This window comes from Crinia signifera, chromosome 7 (genome assembly GCF_055691185.1).
Source record: "Crinia signifera chromosome 7, ASM5569118v1, whole genome shotgun sequence".
Lineage (NCBI taxonomy): Eukaryota > Metazoa > Chordata > Amphibia > Anura > Myobatrachidae > Crinia > Crinia signifera.
In genome coordinates, this window is record NC_139223.1 from 115,273,024 (window position 1) to 115,292,317 (window position 19,294).

Below are 19,294 nucleotides of genomic sequence, written 5' to 3' on the forward strand. Positions count from 1 at the left end.
TAAAAATAATAATACAGAGAAAAGTACAATAAAGTTCTTTTCCCAGTATAAGCACTCATTATAGGATAAAGAACAGGGCAGACAGATTTATGGAGACCTGTACAAAATAAAGTATGTGCCAGCATTGTATACACTTGGAAATATAATAAACAACAAAAAAAATGGCAAACAATTCTTGGAACAAAAAAAAATACTAGTTAAATAAACAATGGATTGTTTTATGGACAGGACAAAAAAATAAATGGGGCATATCATTTTAAATATTTTTTTGGTACTCTTTACCTAGAACGGCGCCCGTCGCGGGCATCGCGGGTACATTTATGCCTGCCCGCGACGCGACCGACGCGATGCCCGCGATTTTCCCATTGAAAACCATGTTAAACCTGAAAAATCGCGTCGGTCGCGTCGCGGCCGGCCATAAACGTACCCGCGATGCCCGCGACGCGATGCTCCCGATTTCCCATAGGAAGCAATGTTAAAAGCCGCGATGGACCCGATTTTAGTGTTAAATGCCTCAATCCACCCGATTTGGCCATAGGAATCAATGTTAAATGGGCTACAGAGCCCATTAACCCTTAAATGTCCCCCCAAATTTTTAACGCCACCCCACGATCAACGCCAACCCGAAGCGTGGCGAGCGCAGCGAGCCCGCGAGGGGCGGCGGTGCGCGTCCTCCGACCTTTTCATGCCCTACTATCCACGTCGGCGTGGTGTGAGAATAGAATAGTGTGGCGAGCGCAGCGAGCCACCGAGCCCGAAGCGTGGCGAGCGCAGCGAGCCCCGCGAGGGGACGCGGATACCTTCACAGGTAAGCGCGTCCCCTCGCGGGCTTCACAGGTGTCCGTGGCCACGCGGACACCTGTGAAGCCCGCGAGGGGACGCGTATAACTGTGAAGGTATCCGCGTCCCCTCGCGGGGCTCGCTGCGCTCGCCACGCTTCGGGCTCGGTGGCTCGCTGCGCTCGCCACACTATTCTATTCTCAACTCCACGCCGACGTGGATAGTAGGGCATGAAAAGGTCGTAGGACGCGTACCGCCGCCCCTCGCGGGCTCGCTGCGCTCGCCACGCTTCGGGTTGGCGTGGATCGTGGGGTGGCGTACAAAAATTGGGGGGACATTTAAGGGTTAATTGGGGCTATTTGGGCTCTGTAGCCCATTTAACATTGATTCCTATGGGAAAATCGCGGGCATTGAGGCATTTAACGCTAAAATCGCGGTCAATCAGGCTTTTTAACATTGTTCTCTATGGGAAAATCGCGGTAATCGCGGGTACCCGATTTTGATGTACCCGCGATTTACCCGCGATTTACCCGCGATGCCGCGATTACCGCGATTTTACCCGCGATGCCCGCGATTTCAATCGTGGGCGCCGTTCTAGGTAAAGAGTACCATTTTTTTTATATGTAAACTCCTACAATTTGAAAAATAATCTGTATACTTAAAAATATGTTAATATCTATCTACTTATGTTTGTTTTGAACATTTATTTATTCAGAGTCAGTTACCATGAAAAAGTGTACAAGATTGTCCAGCACACTTTCATTGTATAAGATTGCCTAGCATACATTTTAATAAGGGCCATATTCAGAACTTGAAACAAAAGACACAGCAGCTGTGTCTTTAGATGTATTGGCTGTGTAAAATGTTATAATGTCGCAGATGGCGCCTGCCGGCATCTCATATATAATACCTGCACCAAAGAAGAAGTTTTAGCTCACCATTCCCATCCCTCACCATTTGTGATCATATTCATATGCCTATCCTCCTCAGTAGTTTGCATTATGGTACTGTCGATACTATATTAAGCCTTTGGCTTTTGAGATATAAGTGAATGATTTTGCATTTCCTAGCATTAAAAGCTTCCACGAGCAGGACCCTCAATCCTCATGTGCTTTCCTTAGAACTGTGGTAGCCAACCCTAGTCCTCGAGAGCTACTAACAGTGCATGTTTTGCAGGTCTCCTCACAGAATCACAAGCGAGCTAATTAGCTCCATCTGTGTATCTTTTAAAATGTGTCAGTGATTAATGAGTGCAGCAGCTAGGTTGTCTATAAAATGTGAACTGTTGGTAGCTCTCGAAGGTTAGGGTTGGCTATCACTGCCTTAGAATACAGTATGGTACTTGTTTCCTAGCACGGCCACAATCGCGGGCATCGCGGGTCATTTCTAATGGTATGCGATGCGACTGACGCGATGCCCGCGATTTGCCATTGAAATGCATTGAAAAGGTGAAAATCGCGTCGGTCGCATCGCATGCGGCCAAAAAAAGCATGCGATGCTACCGACGCGATGCCCGCGATTTAACATAGGGAACAATGTAAAATGCCTCAATTGACCCAATTAAACATAGGGAACAATGTTAAATGGCCCAGAGACCCCCCAAAAAACCCCTGAAGTGTGAAATGGCCCCCCAAAAAATTGTTAACGCCACCCCACGATCAACGTGAACCCGAAGCGTGGCGAGCGCAGCGAGCCCACAAGGGGCGGCGGTACGCGTCCTCCGACCTTTTCATATCCCCACTATCCACGTCGGCGTGGAGTTGAGAATAGAAAGTGTGGCGAGCCCGAAGCGTGGCGAGCGGACGCGGATACCTGTGAAGCCCGCGAGGGGACGCTGATCCCTGTGAAGGTATCCGCGTCCCCTCGTGGGGCTCGCTACGCTTGCCACGCTTCGGGCTCGGTGGCTCGCTGCGCTCGCCACACTTTCTATTCTCAACTCCGCGACGACGTGGATAGTGGGGGTATGAAAAGGTCGGAGGACGCGTACCCCCGCCCCTCGCGGGCTTGCTGCACTCGCCACGCTTCGGGTTCGGGGCGCCATTTCACACTTCAGGTGTTTTTTGGGGGGTCTGTGGGCCATTTAACATTGTTCCCTATGTTTAATTGGGTCAATTGAGGCATTTTACATTGTTTCCTATGTAAAATCGCGGGCATCGCGTCGGTCGCATCGCATGCGATTTTTTGCCCGCATGCGATGCGACCGACGCAATTTTTTTACCTGCGATGCCTGAGATCCAAATCGTTGTGGCCGTGCTAGGAAACAAGTACCTACAGTATATATCTCTGCCACCCAAAAAATAGCTTCAGTGTCCTGTCCCCTTTACTTTGCATATTCTTGTCCTACAATTAGTTTTTTTTTTGTTCATTTATGTATTGTTAGGCGCTGCAGAACCCTTGTTGCAACCTATATGCCAATAAATTATAAAAATAATAAATAAACTGTAGTTGCCATGTTCTTGACCATTCCTCTAGTCCAGTGGTAGCCAACCCTAGCCCTCGAGAGCTACCAACAGTTTACATTTTCCAGACAACCTAGCTACTGCACAGCTGCACTCATTAATCACTGACACATTTTAAAAGATACACAGATGGAGCTAATTAGCTCACTTGTGATTCTGTGAGGAGACCTGCAAAACATGCACTGTTGTTAGCTCTCGAGGACTAGGGTTGGCTACCCCAGCTCTAGTCTATCTAGATTAGCAATAATTTTTTTACCCATGGTGTGTTTACCCTATTGCATATCTTTGTGTCATCTGCCAAAATAAATACCGCAATACCATTTGCAATGATACCAACAAAGATATTAAAGAGCACTGGTTAAAGTAAAGATCCCCGGGGTTCTCTACTGGTAAAATGTTGCTCAATTTACTACAACTGTTCCAATCCTGCAACCAAGTTTTTAATCATTTAACTTTTTTATAATCCAATCCCATGCTTTTTGAAGTTGTTAGAATCTACTTTGTGGTAAAGTGTCAATTGCCTTACTAAAGTCTTGATATTTTACATACTGTATACCACCCCCCTTGATCTATTATTTGGCATGATTTCCCCTGAGTAAATCAAAGTTTTGGATCCTGTAAGTTATTATATTTAAAATATTCCACTACTCTGTCTAATAATATTGTTTTCATTACTTTCCATACTAGTGGTATAAGGCTTATTGGTCTGCTTCTTCATTGCCTCCCCTTTTGTGCAGTGGAACTACATGCCCTCTTTTCCAGTCCTCTGGAATTACTATTGTAGCTAGTGACTGGTTGAATAATTCTGTTAATGCTCCTACCAGCACATCTTTTAGCTCTTTTAGTATCATTGAATCTATTCAATCTGGCCCTATTGAGTTATCCACTTTCAGTTTTGAAAGGACCTTTTCCTCTGTAAATGTATTTTTATCTACATTATCTTTTATGAATGTCCTTGCAACTTAGCTGTGACCTGTTCCCTTCTCCTGTAGTGAATACTGAGCACAAATAATTATTTAGATGATCTGTTACTGCCTTTTTTCCACCACCAAATTCCACTGCTATATCCCCTTGCAACCATGCGAGAGGATGTGTTATGAAAACACATCCCCTCGCATGTGCCCGCAGCAGGAGAAATTTTTTAATGGTCGTCCGACCATGAAAAGATTTTTACTGGTCTCACAAATATAAGTCACTGGAGAGTGACTTATATTTTTGGGCTCCGGGATGAAGACAGGGCGGGCTCCCCCGTCCTGCCCCCCTCCCATGCGAGCGCCATGCTGACTGTGCAGGTCAGCAAAGGCACCCGCACAGAAGCCCTGCACATGTGCATATGAGAATATGTGCATGCGCAGAGCTTATACATCGGTTCCCCGTGCGAACATGCAGGGGACCGCTCAAAATAGGGCCTCTGTGTATTAATTCTCCTTATTCCTCTATTTGATTTTCTGCTTTCACTTTCACAAAACTATTGCCCCCCTTTATCTACTGACTCAGCTACTGGCTTTGCATGTTATTATTTTGATTTTCTAAAGGCCATGTTGTTTGCTTTAACACTAGTTGATGCCTGTTTTGTGAACCATACTAGCTTCTGTTTCTGGGTGCTTTTCCTAACCCTTTTAATAGAAAGGTATGTTGCCTTTCCACCTTATTTTTCCTGAAATGGTGGATTGGGGGAATGTAAACGGTAAAGTTCCCCTAATCCACCAATGAAGTCAGCTTTCATAAAATCCAACAGGAGTTGGACCCTGTTTATATAACTAATTAAAGCCCCTCCCCCATTAGTTTGTTTCTGTATGTTAACTAATCTGTCTTTATAGAAAGCATGCATTACTCATCTCTAGCAAGCATCTGCCCTCCCCAACAGTTGTCAGGACCTTTTGTAAGAAGGAAATTTTGTTTTGTTTTTTTACTTAGCACATTTTGAAATGAAGGCAAAGTGTGGAACATCCACTGTAGTCTTATATGTATAAAAAATGAACGGTACTTATATGTTAGTTGGGTGCCCACTAAGCTATTTGCTTTGTTTTCCGCGTCCCCTCACAGGGCTCTTTCGCTTGCCACACTTCAGGCTCGGTGGCACGCTGCGCTCGCCACACTCTGGCCCTTATTCTGATTGATGCGTACTTTTCCGAATACTTTCGGATAGCGTATTTACGGCGTCTGCGCATGCGTGGGGAACGCAAGGCGCATGTGCCAAGCCTTGACTCCGTACCTGTTCGTGCTAATCCCGTACAAAACTGTGCACCGCAATCACTCGGGAAATATGGGCGTATTATGGGCGTCATGCGGAATGACACATGGGCGTAGTTTCAAAGTGGGCAAAACTGGGTGGAAACATGGGCGGACACGGGGGAGTACACTTATGTTGGGGGGCGTGCATTCGGATAGCACTCCGAATGCACGCGAACAAAACCGATAGAAATGTGCGGTGTCCATAAGCAAGTATTGCTTTGCGGAAACCACTCGGTCCTGCGGTAGGCGAACGGAACGCCTAATGACTACAAGCATTAACAGCTGAACCCAATACAATCGACTCCTTTACTCATTACTCACTAATGGCACGCTTGTCAGTGCTTTAATTGAAACCATTGCTGCTTCAAGGAACCTTTACTAAACACACTATGCTGTACTTGTCACACACTTTGAAACTGCTAAGAATGGACATCACTGAATATTAATACTATCAATACACATGTGTATTCTACATGTACTAATTAAACCACACAATTTTGGTGAAATAAATAAATTTATTTCAATACATTTCACAGACACTGACACTGTAAAGCAATAAAAAACATTAAAAAAAAAAAAAAAAAAAAGCATGTCAGGAATGTACATAAATAAATTATAATAGAAAATAAATCTAATTGCACACATTCATAACCACAGCAGAATCATTTGGAACACAAAGGGACTTAGCAACATCACTTCAAGTACAGCAGACAGTAATGGCAGGCAAAAGAGGGCAACAGGGGAACCAAAAATGACATATGAAGCAAGGGCTAATCTGGTTACCCTCAGCACGTGATTGGACACAAGAAGCTGACACACACAGCACAATGAAAGATTTGGGACCACATAACGGTGGAGATTAATGCAGCCACAAGTTCATTTGCGGCCACGTTTGCCCTTGGTAGGCTCCTTGGCCTGTGCAGCAGCTCTTCGGCCACGGACAGATGCTGGCCCAGGTGGAGCAGATGCTGGTGAGGGGGTGGATGGTCTACCCCTCCTGCCAGCAGGGAGTGTTGCTGGTGGTAATGCACCAGAAACGGATGACATTAGGACCCTATTGCTGTCAACTAGCTCCACCATAAGCTCATTATGGTGGAGGAGGAGATAATTTTGACGCGTGGCTTGCTCGGCCAGCACCTGAACACTTGCAGCCATGGCCTGATGCGCCTCAGCCATGGCCTGCATGCTCCCAGCGATGGACTGCTGGGTGCTGGCCAAGCTCGCCATGATCTCCTCGGTCCTACGCATCCGTTCTGATGCCAACTCTCCCTGCTGGTTAATGTCTCCAAGCATCTGGGCCAAGCTGGCATAATCGGCTTGGACCGATGCCTGCTGCTGCACAGGCCTACCACTGGGGCCAGGTGGCACGGACTCCTCCACCTCCTGAGAAGATTCTTCACCAAACGGTGGGGTGTCTGTTGAAAATGATAAACACAATTAGGACACATTCTAAGATAATTACTTCCACAAGCTTATGGCATGACAAATATTTACCTTCCACAAAAGACGCAAACACTTCAGCTGGGGCCTCGCTATCCATGGTGCTCACCCCCCTGACCTCCTCAACTGCAACACAGCACTCAGCCATCAACTCCAGGGGGGTGAACTGTAGCCCTGATGGCATGGGCCCGGCCCCAGACCTCTGGCTGTGTTCCCACCGCTTGGTCATCTTCCTCTTCAGGTTGGTTTTGAAGTCGTGCCACCTGCAATGTCAGTTGACATATTAATACATGTCACTCCAGATGTTTGCTGTTGCAGCCATTGCTATGTGCTACATATTACGACATGTGCTTAATGTCAAAAACATAACATTACATTCAACTATGATATCAACCCTTACAAAATCGTACCAACCTCACCGGACATTTGCCCAATCCATCTAAGCATGAATTCAAACATTACTTGTCTATTACTGGGCACATGTAACACAAAACAACTTGCCTCTTCTTGACGTGCTCCGTCTCACGAACTTGTGGCGCCACTTCATTAATCTCTGCAGTTATGTCTTCCCAAATCTTCCATCTGCGTGTGTGTGTCAGCCTCTCCAGTGGACACTCAATCCAATCACGTGCTCGCGGAACCAGGATGGCAAGCTCCTGTGCTTCATATGCCTTATTTCTGGAACTTGGTTCCTCTGTTGCCCTCTTTTTCCCCTGGCCACGCCCACGCCTACTGCCACGTGTCGCTGTACTTGAAGTGCTGGCCATGGTATTATCTTGTGAAGTCCCCGGTTGTGTTCCAAATGATTCTGCTGAGGCTGCATATGAGTCAGCTGCAGGTTGCCCTGCTGATGAAGGGCCAGCTGCAGGTTGCCCTGCTGATGAAGGGCCAGCTGCAGGTTGCCCTGCTGATGAAGGGCCAGCTGCAGGTTGCCCTGCTGATGAAGGGCCAGCTGCAGGTTGCCCTGCTGTTGAAGGGCCAGCAGCCTGATCATTACCCAGTGCCTGCCTGTGCAGTGGCACATAGGAGGTGCTGGAGTCCATCCTGGCAAACAGTTGCTGCAACTCCTGGTCCACCTCAGATTGGGATCCAGACATGTTACCAGCAACTTTGTCACATTCTAATACACCTTTATATACTGTTTGTGTATCCTGTTTGGCGTACATCAGCGGCAGCTGCGTTCCGTGCGCGAGCGTAACGGCCGCCTGCGTACGGCGCATTTTTTCCGCGCCGCATACGCCACGCCCATAGTTGCGGAAATTCCATTGTGTAAAACCTGGCGTAACTTCTACATTAAATATCGGTCACCAATTCGAACATTGCATAGAATCTTCTGATACACCTGTGAGTATCGCACAATATACATGCTATTTGGGATTGTTCATGACTACTGTGGTATTGTTGAGTTTCATTGAAATGTAAAAGTAACCCAATCCCTTCGAAAATCCAGGCCACAAGTCATGCAATACTCATCACTAATGTTATAGACAACACATGTGAGAGGCCTATAAATAGTGGATTGCTGCTAGAACCATTTGTCTCCAGCTCTGTAGTTGTCAGGGTCTAAGGTAAGCTCTTCCATGGTCCTTGTAGATATGCTATCCATTAACAATGTAAGTGTATTAATGTATGCACCATTGCCTCACTGACTACAGATTGTTGGGCCAGCAAAGGCTTTGTAGCATTATTGCAACATGTCACATGTTCACTATTTCACTCACAGGTGTTAAACCTGTGTGTGTCCATCTATTGCAGGACAACATGTCCCAGCAATAGGTGAAATGTCTCATAGTACATGATGTCGGCAACAAATGCAGACACCTATGATACTCAAGTAGTGTTTAGTAGTTAGATGTTGTAAGCATCTGTGTGTTTAGGACGGTGTGTATTGAGTTCATATTATTGTTACATCATTATAGAGTCAAATGGATATTCGTGATTTCACGGGGCGGCCATCTATTGTACGTATTGAAGCCTACAAATCTATTTGTTGTCGGATATGGCCATTATGTGCATAGGTGCATCATTATTTATGTTCATTTATTTATAGGTTGCTGAAGCAATGATGGCTTTCATGGCTAGGAGGCTAAGGGCACTTGCGGCTCTCCCCACTCGTCGCCCAAGGAGGCCAGGACGTGCTAGAATCTATCGCACACGGATGACTCTGTTTGGTATGCCCGATGATGAGGTACTTACTAGGTACCGGTTACCACCACATGTCATTCTGGATCTTCTCTCGTTAATTGAGAGTGATCTGGAACCTCTTCACGGGATCACGACAGCAATTCCGCCTCACACACAGCTGCTGGCGGTGTTGCATTTCTGCGCCTCAGGATCATTCCAACAAGTAGTGGCAGTACTTGCTGGAATATCTCAGCCGGCCTTCTGCCGAATCCTGAGGCGTGTGACGTCGGCCATGTTTAGGCGCAAGGGGCACTTCATGGCCATGACATTTGCCACCGAGACCCTTCGCAGAAGCCAGCAGGCCTTCCATCAAATTGCTGGCTTCCCTAATGTGATAGGGGCTGTGGATGGCACCCATGTACCATTTGTGCCTCCATCACGAAGTGAGAAGATCTATAGGAACCGGAAATTGTTCCACTCACTCAACGTGATGGTGGTATGTGGCCCATCCATGGAAATTCTCGCCTTCAACTCGAAGTTTCCCGGAAGTGCCCATGACTCTCATGTTATCCGACAAACCGGGATTTGGCAAAGACTACAAGAGCTGGAAGGCCGTGATGCGTGGGTTCTGGGTGACTCCGGTTACCCATGTACGCCCTGGCTACTTACGCCGTACAGCTCCCCAGCACCGGGCCCACAGGAGGCATTCAATCGGGCGCATGTTGCCACCAGGCAAGTGGTGGAGCGCTCAATTGGCCTTTTAAAGGGTCGATTTAGAGTGCTCCACCGCACTGGTGGTGACTTACAGTATGCGCCTGAAATGGTGTCGAGGATCGTGGGCCTGTGTGTATGTTTTCATAACATTGCTGTGCGGCGTGAGATACCCTTTGATGAGTGGGAGGTTCCATCTGAGCCGCAAGATCCGCCCATGCGCCCATCCCGCGCCCCTGAATGCCGGAGGGGATACCAGCTGCGGGACTCTGTGGTGCAAAGATTCTTCAGGTAAATTTTATATAGTTGACCAGAACACACCAATTGTAGTAAAAATCACACCTTCAAATAAGTACAGTGTGTTAGTTGTCAGTCTTACAAATCGACAATTAGCCAGCCTGCCCTCCTAATGGCAAAGAAATAGGCGATATTTATCATATGTGGTTACTTTTGGTGGAAGTACAATATAGGTGCTCATTATTATACCTTGTGCAAGGGATCTTATGTGTTTGTTATATCTTCATTATTGTAGTTGATACTATCACTGATGTCTGGTGAGTACATTGATTTATTCTCTTATGTGGTGTTGACTTTTTTCTGTGTTGATGTATGATTTGTTTGCAGATATATATATATATATATATATATATATATATGTGATTTGAATTTATTAACATGTTTAGACATTTCAAGTAGGAGCCAGGCAGGCAGGCAGGCAGGCAGGCAGCCAGCGCTGGTGTATAATGGTGGACTCAGGATACCTGCACGTATGTGTATGTGTCTTTTAAACATAAATGTACGCATACACATAGATGCATAGAGTAAGTAATGCGAAGTACAGCTATGCGTTGCCAAGCTATAGCACGCGTTGCTTGGCGGTGCGATGCGTTATTCGATTTGCAAAGTGCATACACACTGTGTTTTATATATATTACATTTGTTCATTGCCATACATCAGCTCTAACGTTTTTAAGGCATGCGACTTTTTCGCCATTTGTGTTGGCGCAGAGACGCTGTTCATGTAAAGATGAACAATAAAGTTATTAACACAAATAACTGTGATAAACCAATTACAGCACATGATTGGTTGATTGATGCCAGTGCTAACATAGCGGAGACACGCAGAGCAGAGCCCTTTTCGCCTGCGGAGCTTCGGGCACTGGTCTCCGTCATGGAGACAAGGCTGGGCCGTGCAGGGCCCTTTATTACTAACGGCCAAAAGCGGCGAGCCTATGCTGCGGCAGGGCGCCGTATTTACGCCCGTACCTGGGTGCGGAGGAGCATCGGGCAATTAGAGAGGCGCTGGTCAGACCTCCGCAGGCGCCAGCCAGAGCTACTGCAGCAGATTAGGAGGGAAATAGCTGATTGTGAGTATTTTCGCTATGAAATTTCGCACTTACATCATAGCATATATAAACAATAAAAATCGTAGAATGTGAAGTGGGTGTCCATGGGTTTAAAAGTCCATAGACTGTTATGTGTGCTTCTTCCTGGTTAACATGCAGTCATGTGCCTTTTATATGTAATTACATAGCATTATTGATTCTGATGCATACAATGTGCCTGATGTAATATGTGTTAACCATTGATAAATGCAAGGGTTGTAATGATTGAACAAATTACTAACAATCACATATAACTTAAATTTCAGATTTTTAAGTCCATTAACAGTAAGGAGCAACTTTAAAGCATAATTTTCGATCATTATCACCCTTCCATGTATCTCTTGTTATGGCTTAATACATGTGCCCCAATGACCCTACATTGACATTGATGTTTGTTTTCTCCCACACAGCACGAGCCCAAGCACGACAGGCACGGGAAGAGGCAGAGGCAGGCCAGGGCGAGGAGGAGGTACCTGAGGAGATGGAAGAGGATGATGTGGAGGAGGAGGTGCCGGAGGTGGTGGAGGAGGAGGATGTTGTGGAGGAGGAGGAGCAAGTGGAGGAGGAGGTGGTGGAGGAGGAGGATGTTGTGGAGGAGGAGGAGCAAGTGGAGGAGGAGGTGGTGGAGGAGGAGGATGTTGTGGAGGAGGAGGAGGTGCCTGAGGAGGTGGTGGTGGAGGATGTGGAGGAGGAGGAGGTGCCTGAGGAGGTGGTGGTGGAGGAGGTGTTGGTGGCGGAGGAGGATGTGGAGGAGGTGGCTGAGGAGGTGTTGGTGGCGGAGGAGGATGTGGAGGAGGTGGCTGAGGCGGTCAAGCCTATTGAGGAGGCCAGGATTGTCCCGGAGTCGGCCGATTCAGAGGGGGAGGAGGCGTGTGAGGCGGTGGAGGCAGAACAGATCGGTATGTATACATAATGCATCATTCATAAATTAGTTGTACTGGTATTTGTTATGTAGCACTGGTGAGGATAAATTTTGTTACAATACTATTAATACATAACACAAAGTGGGTAGCTACAGATACAGGTACGGGTTAGATGGGGTGTCCAAGGCATCCCTTTCATCCAGGACACCTCTTAATTACACAGGTTTGTGGGATGGCTTGGAGCTCCATTTTGACTGCCACATAACCGTTGTAGTTAAACAGGATCCTGGAGTAAAGGGATGAGTGTATCATTTTTGGATTAAATTCACCTGCTGCAAGTGTAAAATCTGTCCCATCATATAGCTGAATATATGTTTTAGGTGAATGATATTTATAAACGATATGATGTATGCTATAAATGGAGTATGGCCCGGCCTACCTTGGAATGGAGTAACAAGTTGACAGTGTCCCTGGAGCCTCCTCTACCTAAACACCCCCTGTGGTTCAGATTGTTTTTTTCCCCTCACAGAATTGTAGGTTGGTTTAGACTGAATTATGATTTTGAGGATGTGTACTGTGCATTCCTGACATTTGCATAACTCCCATGCCACGAACCATCACTGAACTTAGATTGAGGAGATTGTGCCAAGTTGTTATTGACGGAGGACATGACATGCTTGTCATTGGTTAGTCATGGGTGGGTTGTGAATCAGAAGAAACACTATGACTGTTATGTCTTCTGCAGAGTAAAGGGTAGAGGGACAAAAACACAGTATTAATTAAATAAGTTTGCATGTATGTATATATGTATGTATGTGTCATATATATTTATCTATGTGTGTCTCTATCTCTCTACATATATATATATATATATATATATATATATATATATACATACATACATACATACATACATACATACATGTCACCCTGCATTTCTGCGATTTATGTAGCAGTATGTGAAATGTATGCATGAATATCATGACTAATTTTTGCCCCTTTGACATGCCCACAGATGCCACAACACAAGCAGATGAGGGTGTTCGTGGGGCCCTCATGCGGATGGGCCACCATTTGCAGCTACTAATTGCAGACCTGCAGGACCTTAGGGACTTGCTACTTTAATGTTATTTTTTTATTGTTTTATATTTTAATGTTTAACTGTTATGAAAATAAATATTTTATGCAAGTTCGAAGTTGTTGGTTTTCTTTGCACATTAAACAGTATATGTGTAGATTGTTTATAATATTTTACACAGGGACAAATACAAACCATTGCACTTCAATTGATGTAAGGGTTAATGTGTGCAATGGATGTGTTAGCCATGGTTGTAAGGATATATTGGCATGTAATTGATTCCAATTACAAATAAACGTTTTTTTATGAGGATAGGTAATTGAATAAGTGGGTCATGTGATGTATTGCAGAATAGACATAATAGTGGGTAGTTTTGCGTAAATACCCCGCTTCCGTGCGGACGCCCCGCTTGCCATCCATTCGGATGCGGTATCACCGTGCATACTCTGTAATACCGTGCCGAATCTGAGTGTGTCCACCGCACACGCATGGTTTGTATGTCGTCCGTAAACACGCCCTGTTCTTACAGAGTGAGTCCGTCCGAATGCGGAGGACACGTGGGCGTTTCTACGGACGATGGGCGCACGCTGCCGCACAGCGTGGCGTGCGGACCGCACCGTAAGAATTCGGGAATATCCACACCGATCAGAATAAGGGCCTATATTAAATCAACTCCATGCCAACATGGATAGTGGGGGTATGAGCGTACTAACTATAGTGGGTGCCCAACTAACATATAAGTACAAAATTAACACATACTGTATATTATATATGCTGCGTAGGAATGGGTAGAATATAATAGAGTGGGGTGGAAGTAATATGCAGAATTGCCATGGTAAGTTGCAAGGGTTATTCAGCGATTGAAAAGCTCCCTGAATGGGTATGTTTTTAGGGAACAGTTAAAAGTTTGACCACATAGGGAATCCTATAGATATGACTTACACAAGTCAGTTGTTACAAGTTAGATAGGTTGAACTCGTCTTTTTTCAGCCTTAATAACTACTGTATGTAACTATGATTAGAGCTCTGATGGTGACACTTACATAATTCTGACCTGTTGGTATTGGCTAGGGCTGGCAATCCTTAATGTCATATTTCATTAGTGAGACCTGCAAAATGTTTCAAACTCTTAAAGCCATCAGTTCCATTAGTCTGCAGTGAGAATACTGTAACTAAGGGCCTTATTCTGGTTTTTGCGGTCCGTTCTGAATTCTTTCGGAAATGACCGAACGCCACGCGGTGCAGACATTCTAAGAATACACGCCCACAGGTCGTCTGCATCCCTTCGGACAGACTCACTAAGAAGAGGAAATGTCTTCGGACTACATCCAAACGTGCGTGTGCGGTGGGAACACAAAGATTCTGCACGGTCTTACAGCGTCCGAACGGACAGGAAGCTGGCCGTACGCACTGATTCGGTGTATTTCTGCAAACCTGACTACTCTATTCGGATCTCATGCATCTGCAACATGACACACTTATGCAATTAGGCAACCTGATAATAAATGGATTATTTTTAAATATAATCAATTAATTCCTAATTGATACTTAAACACATTACTAGCACTTTAGATTAACCCTTAAATCATGTTAACTGGTATTACTTCATTGTTGCCCCTTTACCTGTCTTAGTGGTTCCAATTGAACCTGTAAAAAGAGTGTAATTAATCACTAATGAGTAGAGGAGTGGATTGTATTGTGGTCAGCTGAGAGTGCTTCAGGTGCGGGTATACTAATTGGGCGAACCGAATGCCTAGCGCATGAACAAGTGCTCTCCGCAAACTGAAAAACTTGCTTATGGACACCTCATTTTTCATGCGTGTTGGTTCGCTTGCAGTCGGTGTCCGGTCCGAATGCACGCCTACCACAGTTCGTGCACTCCCACGTGTACACCCAGATTTACGCCCACTTTGAAACCGCGCCCTTGTGTACACCCACATGACGCCCATATTACGCCCATATTTCCCGAGCCAATTCAGTGCACATTTCTGGACGGTATTGGCGAGAACGAGTGTGGAGACACTACGTTGCACATGCGCATAGCGTTGCCTACGCATGCGCAGACGGCTAAAATGCGCCCTCCGAAAGAATTCGGGACGGACTGCACCAAGCAGAATAAGTCCCTATGTCTGTTGTTCTGACTCTTATTCAAATAGATTTTTGCCATACTAGTGCAAGTCAATCATCTAGTTTTAACAATATCATTATCTTGAATATGTGACAGAACAATGCATTTTCTTGCTTCTGCATATCACATAAAGCAACCCAGAGATCAACAGTCTTCCTCTCCTGTCTGTCAAAAATGACTGACAGGAGATAAATGAATTTCACTGACGCTACACATGGTAATAGAGCAAAAGATAACAGCAAATTCACAAATGAGTCCTCTTGCAGGTCTCCAAGCTGCAACTTATAAAAAGTGGATATTAAGGCCTCTGCTACAAAGTAATACTGTACCTATCAGGCGTCCTTTCTATAACATGTTAATTTACAGAACATTCCAACACATAAGTCAAACTAGAATATACATGTCAAAATGTATATTCAGGAATACAAAAATGTCTACAAGAACATAATCAATAGACCAATAAGAACACTATATATATATATATATATATATATATATATATATATATATATATATATATATGTATATAATGTGTATAACATACTAATATGAATTTACAAATAACTGATCATATTGATACAGTTGCTTCTGTACTTAATCAATATAAAACCAGTGGCACCAAGGGGAAAGGGGGGGGGGGTGTCCCTACAGGCTGCAGTAGGGACCCAGTGGGGGCCCAGGGACTCTCTCACTCCCATCACAATTATACCTATACTTAAGGCTGGTGCCTTCTTTCCAGTGATATATTCGGGAAGATGGTGCCCGTACATCGAAAGCAAAGACTATGGCACAGTCCCCAATTCACATGCGCATCTGCCCAAATATCACTATTAAGATTGCAGAATCACTTCCCACAAGCAAGGTATGAAGTGGGTTCCCTCCCAACCCCCCGCATCATTAGAATGACACCCCCTCTAGAACACACAGGGTCACTTTGTCGCCCCACAATCATTCTGTTTTTTTTTTTACATTATATGGCTCTCTACACCCCTGCACAAAACTATAGTATAAACTAAACAAAGCCTTTACATAAGTAAACAAATAATTGAGTAATGTTGGCCATGCCTCAGGCAAACCATGTAATATTAGCAGTACATTTCAAGCAGCATTAATATTTGTGAAGTGTACATCCAGAAGCCTTTCCTCTGTAATAGCACCTGATGATGAATAACACCTCCCCAGGGAGAAGGAACATGTTCAATAAACACCTTCTAGTTCACAAAGCAAATAATGAATGAAAGAAATCATAGTGACAAAAAAATTTCTATCAATTTATCAGTTATGGTTATGAGTAATCTTACTCTTGTATTCACAAATGTAATAAAAACACATTTACCATATGCTTTTGTATGATAAAAATAATGATCATTAATAAGATCATTATTTATTAAGTATTCTAATCATAAAGGTAAATTCTGCGCACACCAATTTGTATTGACCACAGTTTGTATGTACAGGTGTAGCAGTGTACACACATTTATAGCCGAGCTGCGCTCGACTGTGACTATTCTCCCAAGCCAATAGGCAATGTATTGCTTATGAGCCATGTGTCCGTGCCCGTGCGTACCCACAGTGAAAAAATGTAGTCGCAGTTACAAACAGCTGCAGTCTGGCTGCAGCTGTATAAATATTATAATATATTCTGCCAACAATTGTCTATCCTAACTTATAAACTCTAAAAGGTAACCCTACAACATCTCTGTGAGAGTTGCGCAAAATATCTGCTAAAAATGCCAGCGTCGCTCACAATTGTTATATCAATTCAAATAAAAATGTGTAAAAAAAAAAAGATTATATTTCCTCTATAAGGTAAACATTGCAGGACATTTTGATGAATGAAAATATTTGCTTGCCAATTTTTACACCTTCCTTTGGCACTCAAAGGGTTAAACGCATTCTTTATATGACTAAATCAAACCACAAACATTCAAAAAAGAAACATGTTAAGAGGATAAAATTATTCATTGAATATAAAAAAAAAATACATTGATTTTAAAACAAGGTTTTTTACAAATTATGCCAATACATTTTCGCTGCTTGCATACAATGATGCAATCTACATAATAATTCTACAAGACGAGCTTGTACACGTGCTAATGGAACCCACTGTGTGTATGTTTGATGAGGGAGGAGGAAGGTAGCAGCGAAAGGACAATGCAGTTTGGGTAAATGTACGATGGTTATCAGAAGGGAACAGAGGAGGGATCACTTTACCTGGGTCTAATATGCTATTATAACATACATTACAGTAAAGACAGTGTTCCACAATATAAACATTAAAAGCATCAAGAATATAATTATACTTAAATATAATATCTACTGTTTCACCATCGGCAAGGTTCCAGCAAACAAAATAAACCCATTGTTTCCACCACTGCACAGTTGCGTGTTTTGAAAGGATATTCATTAGGCGGGTTATAGCTCAAGACAACAGAAGAATGAGGTCATGGTATGAATACTTCAACAAAACCATAGAAACCTGGCCAAGGCTGTACAAAACTTCTAAAAGGAAGATGTGAGGAGCAGCCTACTTTTGAATGCACCATCCTGTGATTCTTTTATCCGCTTTGTTGTCAGCATCTTGTATGGCTTCATTGAAGTGCTATTATATTAATTTTCTCTAAAGGAAGTTGGTTCTTCTGTTCTGTTTTCAACATGCTTCTTTATGTGCAATGACACTATGCAAATATTATTTATAAGTATAAACAAACAAATTAGCATAAGATAACACGACTTAAAACATATTTTAATAAGCTCAAATTCTGGGTCCAGTATCAATTTTCAAAGTAAAAAGAATTGTTATCGAAATAATCTTTGGGTGACAAAACTCTAATATTCAACTGAATTGATTCACCGATCCATATCCTTATGGAAGGGTGTGAATTGTCTATTTAAGGTTTGTTTTTCATATTATAAAATCTAGGTGGAAGTCTTATGACATTTTTGGGATGAAAAATGTCATTGTAGCATTGACCGGTTAACACTGTTATCGTAGCTATCACAGATGTATTTAAGTGCAGAAGAATGTTGTGTACTGTTCTTTGAGAGTTCCATGGGGGACATATTTCCTTTGGCTACCCACAACACTGGCCTGTGAGCATCTTTGTGAACCATTTGAAATTCATAGTCCACCTCAACAGATGTCTGCCATACCTTTATTTATTTATTTTTTATTATTATTTCTTCCTTCTTTTGGGCTATCTTTATCTTTAATTATTAATGTGACATTTTCTATATTGTATATATTTTATAAAATGATTGTGAATCCTTTTACTGTATATTGCACATTGTACTTTAAGTAGGTTTATTTATTTAAAATATAAAGGAGCACATTTTGTCCTTAACTGATAGATCACTTGCACTTTCAAGAAACAGGCTTCATCTGCATGTGTCATGATGTCATTTATGATGTTCTGCATTGACTTGTTATCCTTCTTCAGCAAACCTTGAATGTGAACGGCAAAAAAAGTATAATGTAAATGATCAATTTTATCATGAACATGTTTGAGGTCATGGAACCAATGAAATGTCATCACAACTCCAACTAGTTCAAAATTGTTTATGATCATCCTCTTTACATAATCACTACAAAAGGGGCATAAACTTTTAGGTAGTATGGAGGACATCAGCTCTTAACTAGCTGCTAATGAAATGAACACATTTAAGCTCCATTTCATGGCGCACACAGCAGGTACAACAAACTGAAAAAGCAGATTATTATTCAGATATGACCTTTCGTTTATTTGTCTGAAAGTTGTTCTGAAAAACAGCACAGTATTTTAGTTACTGTACATGCTGCAAGATCAGTTTCACATCTAGATCTGATATCTTAGTGTGCTGTAATGACAGGGCATGCCAAGAGACTGCACAGCACTTTTTATATACTGTAGGTTGAGAAATCTATCCATAGCCTAGATGTAACCCAAATCTCTGCATAAGCAAAGCACACTGAAAGATCTGTTCCAAAAAATGCTGAGCTGCCACTCTGAGACTCCTGTCAGTAAAGTTAACGGAAAGATTTGTTCTTAAATGCTGTTTAGATTTATTGTTTGCTAGTGAGGAGCGGCAGGGAATGGACACAGTGGAGGTAT

At 43.5% G+C, this 19,294-nt stretch overlaps 1 protein-coding gene across 2 annotated transcripts in view; it reads left to right on the top strand.

Annotated features, from left to right (window-relative positions):
* The window catches only part of CNTNAP5 (contactin associated protein family member 5), a 469,403-nt gene that overhangs the window by 227,973 nt on the left and 222,136 nt on the right, over window positions 1-19,294 (top strand). The window lies entirely within an intron of this gene.